At 36.3% G+C, this 16,581-nt stretch overlaps 1 long non-coding RNA gene across 1 annotated transcript; it reads left to right on the plus strand.

The window, feature by feature from the left end:
• The first annotated feature begins 9,920 nt into the window (after positions 1–9,920).
• On the plus strand, positions 9,921–16,014 carry LOC145984456 (uncharacterized). The gene is made up of 4 exons (XR_014441317.1): positions 9,921–10,122; positions 13,205–13,379; positions 13,539–13,711; positions 15,876–16,014. It is a non-coding gene; the product is annotated as an uncharacterized LOC145984456 (long non-coding RNA).
• Positions 16,015–16,581: the final 567 nt, after the last annotated feature.

A 16,581-nucleotide genomic window follows, 5' to 3' on the forward strand; every position in this document is an offset into this window, starting at 1 on the left:
TCTACAATCCATCCCAACATTATATTTTCCTGTGTGTCATAATAGAATAGATTACATTGAATTGATGGTCACTAATGAAAAAGAAGAATTAGTTGATTTTGCTGGAGCCACAACAACTGCTATCATAGAGATTAACATTTAAATAAAAATACATACAATGGAAAATATTGAGAGTTATGAGCTACAATCATTCCCCCCAAACAGGAGGACATTTGCAAATTTAAATCAACCCAACACAGAGATTGAGATTGATCTTGATGTAGGGGATGGATTTATACACCCCCACAGAGCAGATCTATACATCAAATTTGATGTTGTAAAGCTCGATGGAACAGATTATCCGGCAAATTCAAATATAAGATTGGTGGATAATTTTGTGCCGCATCTGTTCTCTGAAATTGAGATCAGAAAGCATGGTGTTGTTATAAACAGAGTGGATTATCCCGGCATTACCTCCACAGCTTTGGCCACTCTAAAATTATCCAAAACCGAAGCTTCATACTTCAAAATCGGTGGATTTGAGGCTGGTGATAAGATATTATCTAAAAATCACACAGTGCTGTTCCCCATGCGCCTATTGCCAGGATTCTTTTCAGATTACAAAGATATTATGTGGAAGGGCGGGTTAAGAATTACATTTAGAAGAGCTGCCAATGATAATAATGCTTTGATGAGGTACAGCACATTAAACCCTACAGGGGAAGCTCTGCCTAATACCCTACCTGATGAAGGCAAATGCATTATTCAGACTATGGAGTTAAGAATCCCGGTTGTTGAGTATGAGGCCAGTTATGCTCTTAAATACAAAGCTGATATAGTAAAAAATCCACAGATTCCTCTGCAATTTTACACATATCAATGCGTACAGAAGCCCGCATCTGGCACATATTATGAGTTTGATGCCACAAATTCATTCTCCAGCATTCAATTTGACATGCCAGATTTTGTGGTAGTATTGTTTCAGACTGGAAGACACAACAATCAGGAAAAAAATTCAAGTAGATTCGATAACTGCAACATCAAGAACATATATCTTAAAAATGGCAGAAATGAGGTATTTCCTAGAGAAAATTATAATTTAGACATGTCCAAGGATGATTTTCTTAAATTATATGAGGCTTTTTCGGCTTTCAAGCGTGTCACTACTGGCAGTACTGATATGTATTACTCACCAGATGAATTCAAAACACAGAGACCCATGTTTGTAATCAACACTTCAAAAAGGAAACAAGTTGTGGTTAATGACAGGACAAACATTAAAATTATCTGTGAATTCCACGAGGCTTTACCAGATGACACCATATGTAGCGTCATTCTCATAGGTGAAAAATCATATGTTTATGATGTAAGAAATGAGAGGGTCACGGAGCAATTCTAGAGGTCCGATTCAAACACAGAGGCCCTTGATTACAAAGCAATAATACCAACACTTTGCTGTCAGAGAGGCCCCAGACACTCTACCAGCTTTGAAACCTCAACTGTATTATCAGCTAGCAGTGAATATCTTATGTGTGGGCAGTTGTATATATTTCAATCTTTTATCAGGACTCGAACCCAAAGCCCCTGATTACAATGCAACAATATTAATACTTCTCAATATGGAATATGCCCACATTTTACTGGGTTCTGAGACCCTTATACAGACAAAATTGGATTTTGAACTGCCATAATATTTTCTAAGTCTTTGCCTAGGCTCATATTATCAGAATAGAATTGCTTTCAGCATGAAGGGGGTGCAGTTCATTGCCACTGTGTGAAAATATGTATTTTTATCTCAATAATCTTTGTTACACTTTTACATGTTGCAGACATGTTACACTTTTTCCCCTGTCGCACAGAAAGATTAATGGCCACTTCAGTGAATCGTACAGAAAAATCATTAATGCTCCCTTCTAGCGTGTAGATTTTATCTCTTGCATGCCGGCAAGACATGCAAACAATTAATTATGTTTGCCCGCTTTTCCCCTATTGTATGGCTGAGCGGGTGGTTATAAAACATGAGAAAATAAGAAAACTGAGAAATTCAGTTTTTATACAATATATTGTTGTAAAACACTAATTACCAGGTTTTCAGATCTGGGAGTTGTATATCAACTAGGAATAATTATTCTCAAAATCTCACGTGTGGAGATATTATTTTGCAACATGTATTTCAATCTATCAGGACTCGAACCCAGAGCCCCTTGTTTATCAATTAAACTTAAACTGGAAGTAAATATGTGTGTATATGGGTGGTAGTGTGTATGTATGTGTGTATGTATGGGTTTTTGGCTTAATTTCTGGTGTGGCCAAAAATATATCAATTTTTGACAAATTTATGGACAAAAATCTGGCTGATGCAATTTTTGTAAGTATGCACAAATCAATCTGAGGGAGCTCTTCCTTTCTGAAGGGCATTTTTACAAAAATCTTGGATTAGGAAGAGCTTCACACTAGAGCAAAAAACTCATATGAACATGTTGAGCAAGTTTTAAGTGTAGCAAATCTGCTTGAGAAGAGTTCTTCTTTTCCGAAAAATTCCCGAGGGGGATTTTTCCAAAATTCTTGGGTTAGGCAGGGTGCTACACTTAAGCAAAAACTCATATGGGCATGTTGAGCAAGTTTTAAGTGTGGCCAAAGCTGCTTGAGGAGAGCTCTTCCTTTCCGGCGCTGTCCCTACCACAAATACCACTACTACATGGCCAGTCATAAGGTCATGTTTTTACTCCCGGCAGGGACATACTATCTACTAGATTTTGGATTATGGTTAGTACATCGCGCTGCGACGCCAAGGGTCCCGGGTTCGAATCCCGCTCGGGGTTGGTTGTTTGTGAATGTCCATTCATCAATATCATCATTTCATCACTCATTCCCATCTTTGGAAATTAGCCAAGAGGCACAAAACGCGAAGTAAAATTAACTAAATCAATCAATTTTGGATTATATACTTCTTTAAAATTTTGATAATATTTGTCGTTTGCATTTTTTTTAAAAAAATAGACTATTTCAAATGGCTTGTATTGTAGTGCATAAAGTATGATTATATAAATTACTCAAGTTTCATTAAGAATACATTTTTTTTAAATATAAGACATTGACAGTGACTATCTTAATGTCACAACCTTTTCCTCTTTACACCAATCTCTTCATCATTGATACCGATTTGTCAGTGACTCCTATAAAGATATGCCGAGATAATTATTTATTCAAAACGATATAACCACATTACTTAATATGTATGCGGAATCTTCCACTGACACTTAAGAATGTCTACCTTATTTGCTGATTCAACTATCGCGTGGTGTTTGCGGTGAGAAAAGTTTTTAATTTGTCGAATGGGGTCAAGTTAATACATTGAGGTAGGTTGCTTCTAACTTTCATGCAACCTACCTCAATGCTTTCTTGTGTATACCGCTTAGAATATTTGTTTACTAACGTTGCAAAAACAAAGTTCAAGTACACTTTCTGTGCTGTTCTAGAGAGGTGCTAATTTGTTCCTCAAGCTGAACCTACTTGTGCAACTGTTTCACAGTCTTTGGGCTCCGCTACAATGTTTAGTAATGTTTCGTGAAAGACTTCAACATTTGCATGCCAGTGGCGAAACCGGTAGCAGTTAGATACATTCAAGAGAAACAGTGAGGTACTTTTGCCTTTCTTATTGCTTAATAACTTACGCCTACGAAGAGAACATTCGCATATATAACATATTCATCTCAGTTACAAGCTTAACAAGAAATACAGTTATGTTAGGTCAGTGTGATGAATCTCATTTACAACCTTCTTTTTACTAGGCGGAGTCACTTTTGAGCCTCTTTTGGAGAGATAAAATTTTTATCCCATCTCAATATATGCATGTTACATTTATGAATACGCTTATTTCTCTATGTATATCTGCTGCAAGGCCAACAGCTATTGACAAATTGTTCTGTAGGCTTCTAATCGCGGGTTCGAATACCGGCGGGGCTCATTCGAACCAACCACTGATTATGTGTGTTGCCTAACTCTATAGCAGTGGCAGAACTTGTCAATGAAAATTTGCTATTGAATTACGCTTATCGCGGCTGAGTTGGCAACACACACAACGCCTTGCAGAGAAGCGAGCATTTCAGGATCTAGGTATTATTGGCGGTGACTACCTCTGGTCACACGGCAGATATCAAGTCTGTACTCCAATTCACCCCATTTGCCATAGTTGCCAGAATTCGGTCTTTGATTTGTTCAATTGTTTCCCTTGGCTGTGAGGATTGATACACTGTGTCATTGACACATCCCGTCATTGACCCCTCCCACCAACTCCAAGAAGAAAATTCACAGCTGGGCACTGGCTCGATGTGTTGGTCTCTGGGGCCTGCGTTCAAATTATTTCCGCATCCGTTCCACAAGTCCTGCTGACGGCGATGGACTTCCGCTGCTCTTTCCTTTACAGATGCATCCAGTCTCCCTGGATCTCCTTCACCCAGTCATAGATGGATTGCCTATTAAGCAGTGGCTTGAGAAATTGGGCTCGAAAGTCACGACGTTCTGTCGTTACGTTCTTGCAAATTCCAGAACACAGAAAGCTTTCTCAACCTGAGATGAAGCCATTTTGCGACCAGAACTACAGACTGAAAAGAGAATAAATAAATAAATACATAAATTTCAAGAGTTGTTATATGAGAACGTGCAGGCTAAGCTCACATTAGTTAATGATGGTGGGTGAAACAACAATTTAATTTTGAATCACTTTGTACTTAAAACCCCTCGGCATTTTCACGCACTTTTGTTCTTCGAAAACACAAACTAACACTCAAGTAATTATATAAAACATCGCCTTATAGCTACAAGTTCATTTAGCTTACAAGGGAAATAATTTCACACTGTTGTTATATTATTCTTGTAAAGAAAAGGTCTAGGTACAGTCGCAGGCAATAAAAATGGGACACCTAAATTCTGAAATACTCGCTTCCCTGCAAGGCGTTATGTGTGTTACTTAACTTTTCGACGATAAGTGGATTTTAATAGCAAATTTTCAACAGCATGTTACGTTCCTAGTAACTTTCCTCACCCTTTACTCCTATAGCCGGGAGCATTGAGGCTCTAAGGGTCTACACTGAAACCTATCTTCAGGGTAGGTGCAGAACAAATCCAACCAACGTCGTGAAGTTTTAATGAAATGTTTATTTACTGCTTGAATACTTACACCCAGTGTTTAGGTAATTCATAACTGGAACTTGGAGATCAATTGTTAATAGATAATTTCAAACTTACTGGAAAGGTCAAACTAGGGTGGCCCAAACCTAGGTTTTACAGAAGAGCGGCATACACCTATTCACTTCTTCCTAGACTTGGAGTTATCACCCGAGATTGCCAATTTAGGTTTTACAGAAGAGCGGCTTGCACCTATTCACTTCTTCCTAAATTGGAATTTATATCCCATTCGGCTAACCTAGGTTTTACAGAAGAGCGGTATACACCTATTCACTTCTTCCTAGATTATACCGTTCCTATTTGGCCAGTCTAGGTTTTACAGAAGAGCGGCTTGCACCTATTCACTTCTTCCTAGACTGACACCAGAACAGACCTCCTTACGGACCAAACTCCTTCGTATTTATACCCAAAGTTCCAGCCTCGAACACCTGTCTTTAGGTAATTTCTTATTACAATACTCTAAATTACAACAGAAAGATATTTGAAAACTACATAGTTTGGCAATTGATAATTTACAAAGAAAGTTTACATATTCATTTGAGTTAACAATTATTTCTTTAACGTTGATAAAATCTTACATTTTGGAAATATACAAATTGAAATGTTCCGCCATTATTTAATTACAATTAGGTTAGTTCATCAAACATGGATAATCTTTGATTGGCAAATCTATATTTACATCATAATAAATGCCCGTTGTCTTAAGCGAGCTGTCTTCATTAGATAGTTACAGAAAGGTGAATACATTAGTTCAACAACGCCTTGATTGGCGCGTTCATATTTGCGTCATAACATGTAGTATCACGGACATTAACAATGACTTGAGGTAACACTATATCAAATTTTCTTTTAACACGGAATCTCAAAGTTACAAAATAAGTAAGGTCGTAACAAGCAACTTCTACCATCGGCGGGGCTCATTCGAACCAACCACTGATTATGTGTGTTGCCTAACTCTATAGCAGTGGCAGAACTTTTCAATGAAAATTTGCTATTGAAATCCGCTTATCGCGGCAGAGTTGGCAACACACACAACGCCTTGCAGGGAAGCGAGCATTTCAGAATCTAGGTGCTCATTTTTATTGCCGGTGACTGTACCTGCAGATAATGTAAGTGATGTACTGGATTGGTTCTCATTAGCCAATCAAATGTATCATGTGCATGTAATATTAATAATAATAATAATAATAATAATTATTATTATTATTATAATTATAATAATATTAATAGGGTTCACGTTATAACATGAGCAGGTAAAAAGATTCTGTTCAGCATACATTCACTAGTTTGCTCTACCACGATCTTCTGTATTGTCAAGGAATTTAACGTCAAAATAAATAAAGAATACAGGATTGTTGGGGTAACGTGGTTCTAGCTCATGGAAAATGATGTATCTGGTTATTATTTTATAATTTGGACACATTCATATGTAAAGTATATGTTAATTTTCGTAGACACTGTCGGTATAAACATTATTGATCCCAGTCGAATCCTTACCTTCATCTAGTACTTTCTGCGGAAGTAAATAAACTCCAAATTGTACAACAAACGGTAAACAAATAGTTTTATCATTTAATTTTATTACTTTGCAACTCTTTCCGGGGGCCTTAATTCCTGAACCCCCACTCTAAATTTGCCTTCGCTCTTATGTAAATAAGGATGAACCTGGGGCCGGGTTACGCTGATCACTTCTCCACGGAGGCAAGATAGTAACTCACATACATAAACCATAGTCACATGCATTCATGCACGTTTTTAATTGAGTGTTTACCTGATTTAAGTCAGTACAAATAATATTCTATGATGGTGGCCATGAAGGGTTGTAATAGCGTCCAATCTTATTCAGAGAGGCTAATCCAGACTGGATCTACAGTTTTACGTGGAACAACAAACGTTAAAATGTGCCCCATCCGGATTCGAATCCCAGAACTAGGCATAACTTTGTTGCCGATATTCCTGCCTTAATGGAAACGGAAATGACTTACAGAAAAAAAAAAAAAATTAATCATAATTCAACACTCACTGCATATTTTATTACACACTTGCTCCAGTTCCAGGTTATTATTTCTGTATAAATCTCTTTGAGACTCCTCCTTGAAGGTTAAGACAAGATAGGTACTAGAGTTATAAGCGAAGTCAACATCATGACAGTAGTTTCAATTCGGGAAGAGATCAAGACGTCCTGGCTCTTTGGCCAAGTGGTTAGCATTGTTCTATAAGATGCCAAGGTTCCTGCGTTCGAATTCTTAAAAAAGTATGGGTGTGTATGTAGCCTCTCATCCCCATAGTCGTAATGAACCTCAAGATGTAGAAAAGCAACCACAACAGGGGTAGAAATAGGGAATGAGATGTAAAATATATATACGATATTACTCGCATATTGGCAGGTCCTTTTGTTGTCTGTTGCTGAAATACTGAAAAAGACCTCTATTGATTTTTTTCTTTTTTAAACCCACGGATTTATATTGCAGGCTTTCATTGAGCACAATAATCATTTCCAAATACAAAGTTAAATCATGCAATACGTGATGTTGGTAATATTTGTTTGCACTGCTTTCTCACGGATCACGACCGCAATCATGGAATTGTCGTGTCCACAATGAAGTTCCGATGACGTAAATGAAATCCTCACACATCCGCCAAGCAAATAAAAGTAGAAAGGCGTGGATTCAATTTTGTAGCATGTTTGCAATGGGAAATTGTGGAGAAATAACCATTCTTTGTACTTATCCCCTCCCCTTTTTTGTCATGAGTGTTATTACTTGGAACCTCATTATTTACAACCGAGTTAATAAAATTATCAGCTTGGAACCTCATTATTTACAACCGAGTTAATAAAATTATCAGCTAAGATTGTGTTTTTTTTTCTAATTGCGCTTTACAAATTTTCTTTTAAGATAGATTCATAATAATTGTTTCGAAAGAAATGAGAGTGTAGTTCGAGCAAATGAAAGCAAAGTATTCATTAACAGAAAACCAATTTTAAAATAAAAGAGAAAGAACGGTGTAGCACGTAATGAAGTCATTTATAAGGAAGAGAATTTACAAAATAGAGGAAAGTGAAGGAATGTAATTATGAATAATGTAATAAAAGTTAAAGAAAATTACATAACTGCTCTGTCTGCATGTCGAGAAAAAGACCAAAAATAACTACGACATTACCCGAAATATATAATTCAACAAGCAAGAAATTGATAAAAACATGTGCAAAACTACCTTGGAAACCATTCTATAAATTATATTAAATTTAGCGTGTAATCCGTTCACCTTGTTGAAAATAGTGTTCTTGCCTTTGTACAACTTTTAACTCTATTTTCATGTATCTTGCAATTTTATTCCCTAATTTTCGAACTATTACAAGGAAAAATGTTCCCGAGAAATGGTGGAGAGAGAGTTAGAGAGAGAGAGAGAGAGAGAGAGAGAGCAAGAGCAGGAGGATAAGTAACGTTAAGAGAGTAAGTTGATTATTTTAGTTATGTTGATGAATGTTAATTATAACATTATTTGGTGATTTTACTTGGGTGATATAGCTAATTAGAAGTAGTATATATGCAGTTTTACTTTGAACAAAGTAATTTGTATTACTCATAAGGCTAAATTAGATGCAGTATCCTTTCATTTATTTCTAATATAACACTAAAGAAAAGTGATAATGACAAGATAAACTGTAATAGAGTTAAGTTTTCTTCCGTCATGCTTTTTAAACTTCAAGGATAATATGATCGGAATGAGAGCATGAATTCTACTTTGTTTCAACTGGAAGTGAAGAATCAAGCAAGGATGAATCCAAGCGTAACAGAAGTTTAATACACTCAGCGAGATTCCAAACAAGTTAAAAAATAGTTGATCACAGAGATGGCTCAAAGGTCACTTAAATTATGGTAGTCCAGCTTTAACACAGCCAAGTATGCTGTAGGTAAAGCGAGAATCACATATCTAGGGTATTCGGGAAATGGCATATAAGTCTGTTACTTTTATTTAAGTCACACAGAATCATTTGATTGATTAATTGATTTGGTGTTTTAAGTCCACTTTACGCACAGTAAGGCTAATCGAGACTGGACCTACAGTTTAAAGTGGAATCCGAACCACAATGTGCCTCTACCGGGTATCGAATCCGGGACCCCTTGATTACAAGGCGACGACGCTACCTACCACTGCGCCATCGGAGAGACTACACACTAAATCAATTGAAGAAAATGTAATAAGTATAATTTTATGTTGGCATGTGTAAAGATTTAAACAGTGATGATCTAACATGTATATCATGTCTGTAATGTTTGCTATTAAAAGAAAAAAACATAAATTTCTGCTGTAAAATTGCATTTTTCGACTAATGTGCTTTTCCCGAACAGCATGGATATTATTTATGTGATTATCATTCTTCTACACAGAAAAAACTGGTTTGTTTGGAATTACCAAAAAAGTTTGGTTGAGTTGCTTGGTTATGCTTTTTGTTTCCGATAACCAAATGTTACTTGTAATTACTAAAGCATTTTGTTTAAGAATACAAAAGAATTTGGTTAGACGAAATATGGTACTCGTAAACAAAATTATACACATTTAAGTGAAGAGAAACAAAACGTTTGGTTAAATTTACAATAAAACTTTTGGTTAAATTTACAATAACTAGATGTGTCATGGCGTCCGCACGTTCGAAAACCAAAATGCTGTATCTTTGAATGATCGCACGGTGAACTCCAGTGAATTTTGTGTCCGTCTTGAAGCAAGACAGTAGTTTGTCTATGGCCTGTTCTCAACGCATGTGCAAAGCACGAATGCGAGTGATTAAATCTGCAAATACAGTCTTTGTCTAGGCTAAGCCGTTCCTTTCTGAAAACTTTGTCGTCGACTCGTCGGACTGAAAACACGGACAGCACGCAACAGAAGAAATGTTTGTTATCCCAAGATGAGATGGATGATGTTACTTGGAATCACTTGCCGACATTTTCCGAGGTAAGTGAATAATTATATTTATTTTCTTTTCATGCAGTATCATCGTTGAAACGTGGTGTTAGTGAAGTTGTTGGCCCGAAGGATACTTCTCAGTATTAACTACGTTCATTATAGTAGAGTGATATGAATATATATATTCGTGTATATATGCACAGTTTAGAATGGATTACTTGTAATTTTCATCCACCTAATGAAAGTAGCACTTTTTTGTATTCACATAACCTTGTGAAGGGAGGTTCATTGCCATTATGTACTGTACACCTATACCTGGAAATTTCTTCATCTGGCGATCCTCACCAAATTAACATCTTCGAATATTTATGAAGATGGAAACTTTTTTAAGGTTTAGTATTCTCAAGCAATTACACCAATATGCATCTGGCATAAAATTTCGAGGTGCGTCTAAGGTAGCTTATATCAAATATTGTGTGTGTGTGCAGAATGAGTGTTTGTAGTATTGCAAGTTAGTTGCCACATGTTTTAAAGTGTCCCTAGGTCCAAACTTCTATCTCTGTAATTAAAGTTTTCTGCAACTTCCATCCAAATACAAATTACAGAAAATTATAACCCTTTATTTGAAGATAATGTGTAACTTTCACGAGATCTTATTTCACGATGAGGGGATACTGCATGTAGCATGTGCCTTAAATTTTTTTTTGTACTCTTCATTGTTATCAGAAATGATGATTGCACAGCAAGTTTCAATGAACACATCCTTAGTTGAAACTGTATGTGGTGAAAAATATACTTAAATCTATGTGTTGTGTGATAATTTACCATTCAAAATAGCTATTAGTGAATGAAATTGGGCCTCCCCCATGGCGCAGTGGTAGCGTCATTGCCTTGTAATCAAGGGGTCCCGGGTTCGATACCCGGTGGAGGCATAAGTGGTTCGGATCCCACTTTAAACTGTAGGTCCAGTCCCGATTAGCCTTACTGTGCATAAAGTGGACTTAAAACAGCAACTCAAGTGAATGAAATTGTTGGTCATGTTACGGTAATGCAGCCTGTAAGTATAAAAGAGCATTTCGGCAAAATATTATGTAAAGTAAAAAACTATTACTAAATGATGGATAATATTTCATTCAGTCATTGATTTACAAGTTAAATAACTTGCAGGAAAACGTAAAAATGAAGATTAATATGAGAGAGCCATTGAAACCTGCCTAAGATACTCACCAGAGAAATTTCCCTCTGATTATTTTTTAGAGAGGTACTAATGGATTGGATTTTTTTCTTCAGAGGTACTAATAGAGAAATTTCGTACGATGTAGAGATGAAAAGTAATGTGACTTTCTGAATCTAGAACAAAAACTAACGGTACTACTTTACTATACCGGAGACACCTATCTGATTTATTTCGCAATTTTTTACTTTGATAACGTACTATTCTGCGTTGTAGAACATTTCTTTAGGTGAAATAATGGATTTCTAACGAAAATAATGTCTATTTCTTACATACGATAGCCCCACGAACCATCACTGGGAAGAGGTGTGCCTAGTAGGTTAGGTTAGGCCTGTTAGGTTAGGTTCCATTAGCACTCCTTTCGTTCAATTTAGCATATACGGACATCGGAATTACAAATTCCACGGCATCTTCCACACCCAGCAACAACTTCACGACGCATCCTCGACACATCATGTTGTAGCAGCAGCAATAGTGCATATTGTGCTCTCGTGCAGAAAGCAAATGGCAGCAGCAGCAATAGCGCGTCGGAAATAGATTTTCGTAGAAAACCACATGCATTCGCATTAAAATGGATCAAAACTACATTCCCGAACATCAACAACGCTACAGAAAATGATTTGCCTAAGTACTTTCTCCTGTAAATTTGAAGAAATCCATCTCCGGTATAGTAAAGTGTTACCAAACTAACTTCACCACCTGATGAAGCATGTCATTCTGTGTTAATAATTATATTGACCTTCATTTTTTTATTATTTTATTCAAATTTTATTGTCCCTTTTGAGTGATTTAATGAAAGTTTTTGAGAATGAGTGAATTTTTTGTTTAAGAACCTGAGTACATTATTTTGACGACAACACTGCATTCTGTTCTTCTCGCCACCTGGTGAAAGTAAGCGTTCCTTTTTAGATGAGATTGCCTTGTATGAGATATTTATTTCTTTGTTAATATTGGTGAGAAGAGCAAACAGTGCTAAAAACCAGAAATCACATGGTCACATGTTGGAAGTACGTATTTACTGAAGTAATTTTAATGCTAACAGCCCTAAACCAGATTTAGGAACATACCCCTTCAACGTAAGTCATGCGACACTTGCAGTAGCAGTACAAATTATCTTATTTGATTCTTAACAAAACTGCATCTCATGCAAAGAGTATTGTGCAGAACCCAGTATTCTTTAACATGAATCATAATATGGTTCCAGAACAGCATGATTTAAAAATTCCGAAAACAAAGGCATCTAGATTCAAAACCTTTTGCAAATATGATTGTGGAATTCCTGGTGACAAAATATAACCACAATTCAACTGTGATTGCATATTCAAGTTCAACTTACATGTTAATTTACTAAATCACTTTGTGTAAAATTATGGAGAGTGTCACGGGATGAGTAACCATGTTTTCACCATTTTTCTGTATGTGGGAATTATTTTTGTGCTAGTGGTATTAACGTTAATACCAGTCTCGCAAGGCACTTATGATAAGGCACAGGATAAAGTTAAATTTTTTACGTTGCTAGGTTAAATAAGATTACTTTGTGTATGAAATGCTACTGAATTGTAAGTAAAGGCTGATTTTGAGTGAGTAAGGTACAAATATATGTTGTCTGTTTATTCAAGTATAATCTCAATATGAAGCTTAACCATTACAGTGCTGTTAAAAGTATTCTTAATTTTTTTTAAATGAAAAAAATGTACTTAGTCAGTGTATATGTATGTCTAATTGAACTAGCATTAGATAACTAGTTTCTCGGAACTTGAGCAGAACTAATGTCTATTAGAAGACATTATATATCTTCATATATTTTCACAAAATTGTTTTCGACATTCAATGTTCATATTTATTGATGTGATTCTAGTTAACTTGTGTGTTTGACACAACTTAAATGTTTTGCAGGAAATTTATTACATAGATCTAAAGGCTCAAGGACCAAATAAAAAAAAAATGAAATGAAAACTTGTGGATCGATACCAAAATACCAGGAAAACACTACGTAGAAGTGGCGTTTTTGGTGCTGTGAGACAGCGTAACCAGCATGAATCTTACACCAGTTCTGTAGATGGTTTGACAGGTAAGCTGGATAATTGAATATAAATGGTACTGTAGAAGTTTTTAATGTAGGTTTATTCTTCTGCACTATTATAGTAACTTGTATAGTTCATTGTTAACCTCAATATTGTGAAGCACATAATATTTCTTTTCTTGAATGTATTTTTCTATTACCTTCCAGATTATGATAAAAACAACACTGACAGCAAAGCATGGTTTGATTACAATGTTGAGCCATGGAATTATGTGACTGAACACTGCAAGAAGACATTTGAATTGCCTTCGAGGCAAGAGTAAAACTGTACAAGAAATGTTATCATTGTGGCCAGCATTGAAACAATCCCAACCACACTGGTAAGCATATCTCAGACATGATTGTTCTTTCATTAGTTGAATGCTGGTTGCTGATTCAAAGTGAACTTTTAGCCCTGAAAACAAAGCGAAAGACAAACCCTGGTTGTCATATTTATCCCAATTTATCCAACACTTCTGCAACCCATGGATTTTATTTTTTGTTCCTTCCCTAATTTAGCATCACCAATGGCACATTATAAATAAAGCACTCAATTGAAGCATACCACTGAAAAAAAGCTGTATGGTACATTTCAGTGATTGCGAGAACAACGGGTAAAACCTGTAGTATGTTACTGTACTACAATAGAAAAAAACATAAAACCTTATGCAAGCCTGGTAACTCAGCACATTCCCAAAAGTATCATACATCGTTATTCGGTGGAATGCTTCAATTGTTGCGTAAGTGTCTTGTAATATTTTTTTGTCTAATATCATGTGTGTGTGGTTGTAATTTTAACTGAATCCTAGGTAAGGATGCACAGAGGGCTTTTCTAGATGGTGTAGGTAGGACACAGAGGAGTGGGAGGTGAGTCCCCCAAGAAGGTTCTGTTCCCCTCATACATGGTTGAAACATTGATTGACCTCCTGGATGCCCATGGGCACGGGTATTTCATTGTGTTCCAACATTTACTTAATCAAATCACCATTCATTTTCAATGTTGTGAATGAACTACATATGAAATGAAATAACTGAAGACTAAAATTGGTAAACGTGAAAAGTGGCTGGTAGCCCCCTAAGTAGTTCAAAGGGCGTATAAAGAGGTCACTAGTGTGCATGTTCTTACGGGCTGATGTGTGGAACGATGCGATTTCCCAACACTTTCGTTTTTGGCACTTAATACATTTACCACTTTTAGTCCTCAACTGTATACAATATAACATTTGTTTCAAGTGCACATGGGCAAATCAGTATTGTACCCACTGTTTAAAAGTTTGTATGAAGACCACCATTTTGCTTAGTGACTACTTTTTTTTTGTATGTAGTGGAAGTGGCCATGACAAACAATTTATTTATAAGTCATGGATATAATAAACAGGGTATATCGTTTTTTAAAAAAATCATGTGGCAACTGAAGAAAATAATACCAGAAGTTGATTATTCGCCAAGCTGTAAAAAATCTTGTCTTCCCCATGCTTAGGACCAGCCATGATGGTGTATAGGGAGTGTGAGGGTAACACACCCCACAATTTCTTGATCTCGTCGAAAGTGGGGTGTTGTGATCAGCACCATGCCCCTGACCACCTTCACTCCCCATTGTTTTTCCCAGGTATACATGTTACTCGCTGGATCCACTTTGATAGTTGGGGAAAAATTCCCACGTTTTCCCATCCGGGAGTCGAGCCTGGACCCATCGCATGGTAGTCAGAGGAGTTACCAACTGAGCAACTATGTCTAAGCTGCAGAGATCATATTCCTTACGTTTTTAAAGGGGGGGTTGACAGATTTGTCTCAGTCACATTTCTGAAGTGCAGTTATACGTCATTCATTTCATGGGGTCCTTGGCAGAGTGGTTAGCACATAGCGCTACAATGCTAGGGGTTCTGGGTTCAAATCCTTGCCTGAGTATGAATGTTTGTGAGTGTCCATTCATCAATTTCATCATATCATCACTCATTCCTGTCTCTGCAGATTAGCCAAAAAGTGGCACAAAGAAGCCGAAATAAAATAAATAAAATCAATGCAAAATTTCTTGGGGCATTTTCAGAAAGCATACGCACTTGATGGTATGTGAAGGACTAAGGTAAGAATGTGAAAAACTCAAAAAGACATGTGGTGACATAAAAACTTTCTTTCAGAGGATACCTACCTTTTTTAGATTTTTAAAATGTATTTTAGGCTTAAATATTAACTTGAATCAAATACTTACAATTTCCCTTCATTCATGGTCATTTTATCATCTGGAAGATATAGAAATAGTGTGAAATATGTGGACATATTGTGAACTTTTGAACTTTCCTTCATTGTACATATTAATAGTTGATTGTCACTTGAAAACACCAAGAATCAAATAATTTGCACTCAATCTGCACTGCAGATTTTTTCTTCCCAAGTTTTAATATTGTTTTCTATTTAAAAAAAAAAGATTTGCCACATACAGCAATGAATGAGAAAAATAACCTCTGTCAATAGGCTAAATTGTAATGTTAACAATATTTTTTTCAGATACTAAAGCAGCTATAATACTGACTTGCTGTCAGTTGTGCTGCTCAACTACCCAGATAAGGCATAAAAAAACTACCCACTGTGAAGGCGTCTCAGGATAGCTTTGTCACATAAAGGTAACCATTAAAGCTTAATAACTTATAAATTAATTATTTTGGGTGATGTTTGAATTGCAGATATATTAAGCAAATGTGACATCAAGTACAAATACAAATACAATAGAATCCTACAAAAATAGGAGTTTCACATGCCTCTTGGTTTTGGTTTGAGTTGGTGTTTTAAGTCCACTTTATGCACAGTAAGGCTAATCAAGACTGGACCTACAGTTTTAAAGTGGGATCCGAACCACTGTGCCATGTGCCTCCACCGGGTATCGAACCTGGAACCCCTTGATTAAAAGGCCACGACGCTACCACTGCATCATCGGGGAGGTCTCCTGTATGTCTCTTTTACGCTATTTGTTGGTGTATCTTTATCAGTATTCTTCCATGATTCTATAAAGAAGTTAATTGATTTCATCCACTTAATGTTTCATGAAACTTAGCATATACCCTCTGAAAATGTTTGGACTACAGTACTTCCCCTTAGCATCACACCATGCCATGCATACACATGTAAAGTAAGGGGGGTAAATCTCCACACATTGTCTATATTTGCTACAGTTGAAGTGATGTGATCAGCATCACATCTCAGTGGCATTTACCCC

This window comes from Lepisma saccharinum, chromosome 2 (assembly GCF_977018435.1).
Source record: "Lepisma saccharinum chromosome 2, izLepSacc3.1, whole genome shotgun sequence".
NCBI lineage: Eukaryota > Metazoa > Arthropoda > Insecta > Zygentoma > Lepismatidae > Lepisma > Lepisma saccharinum.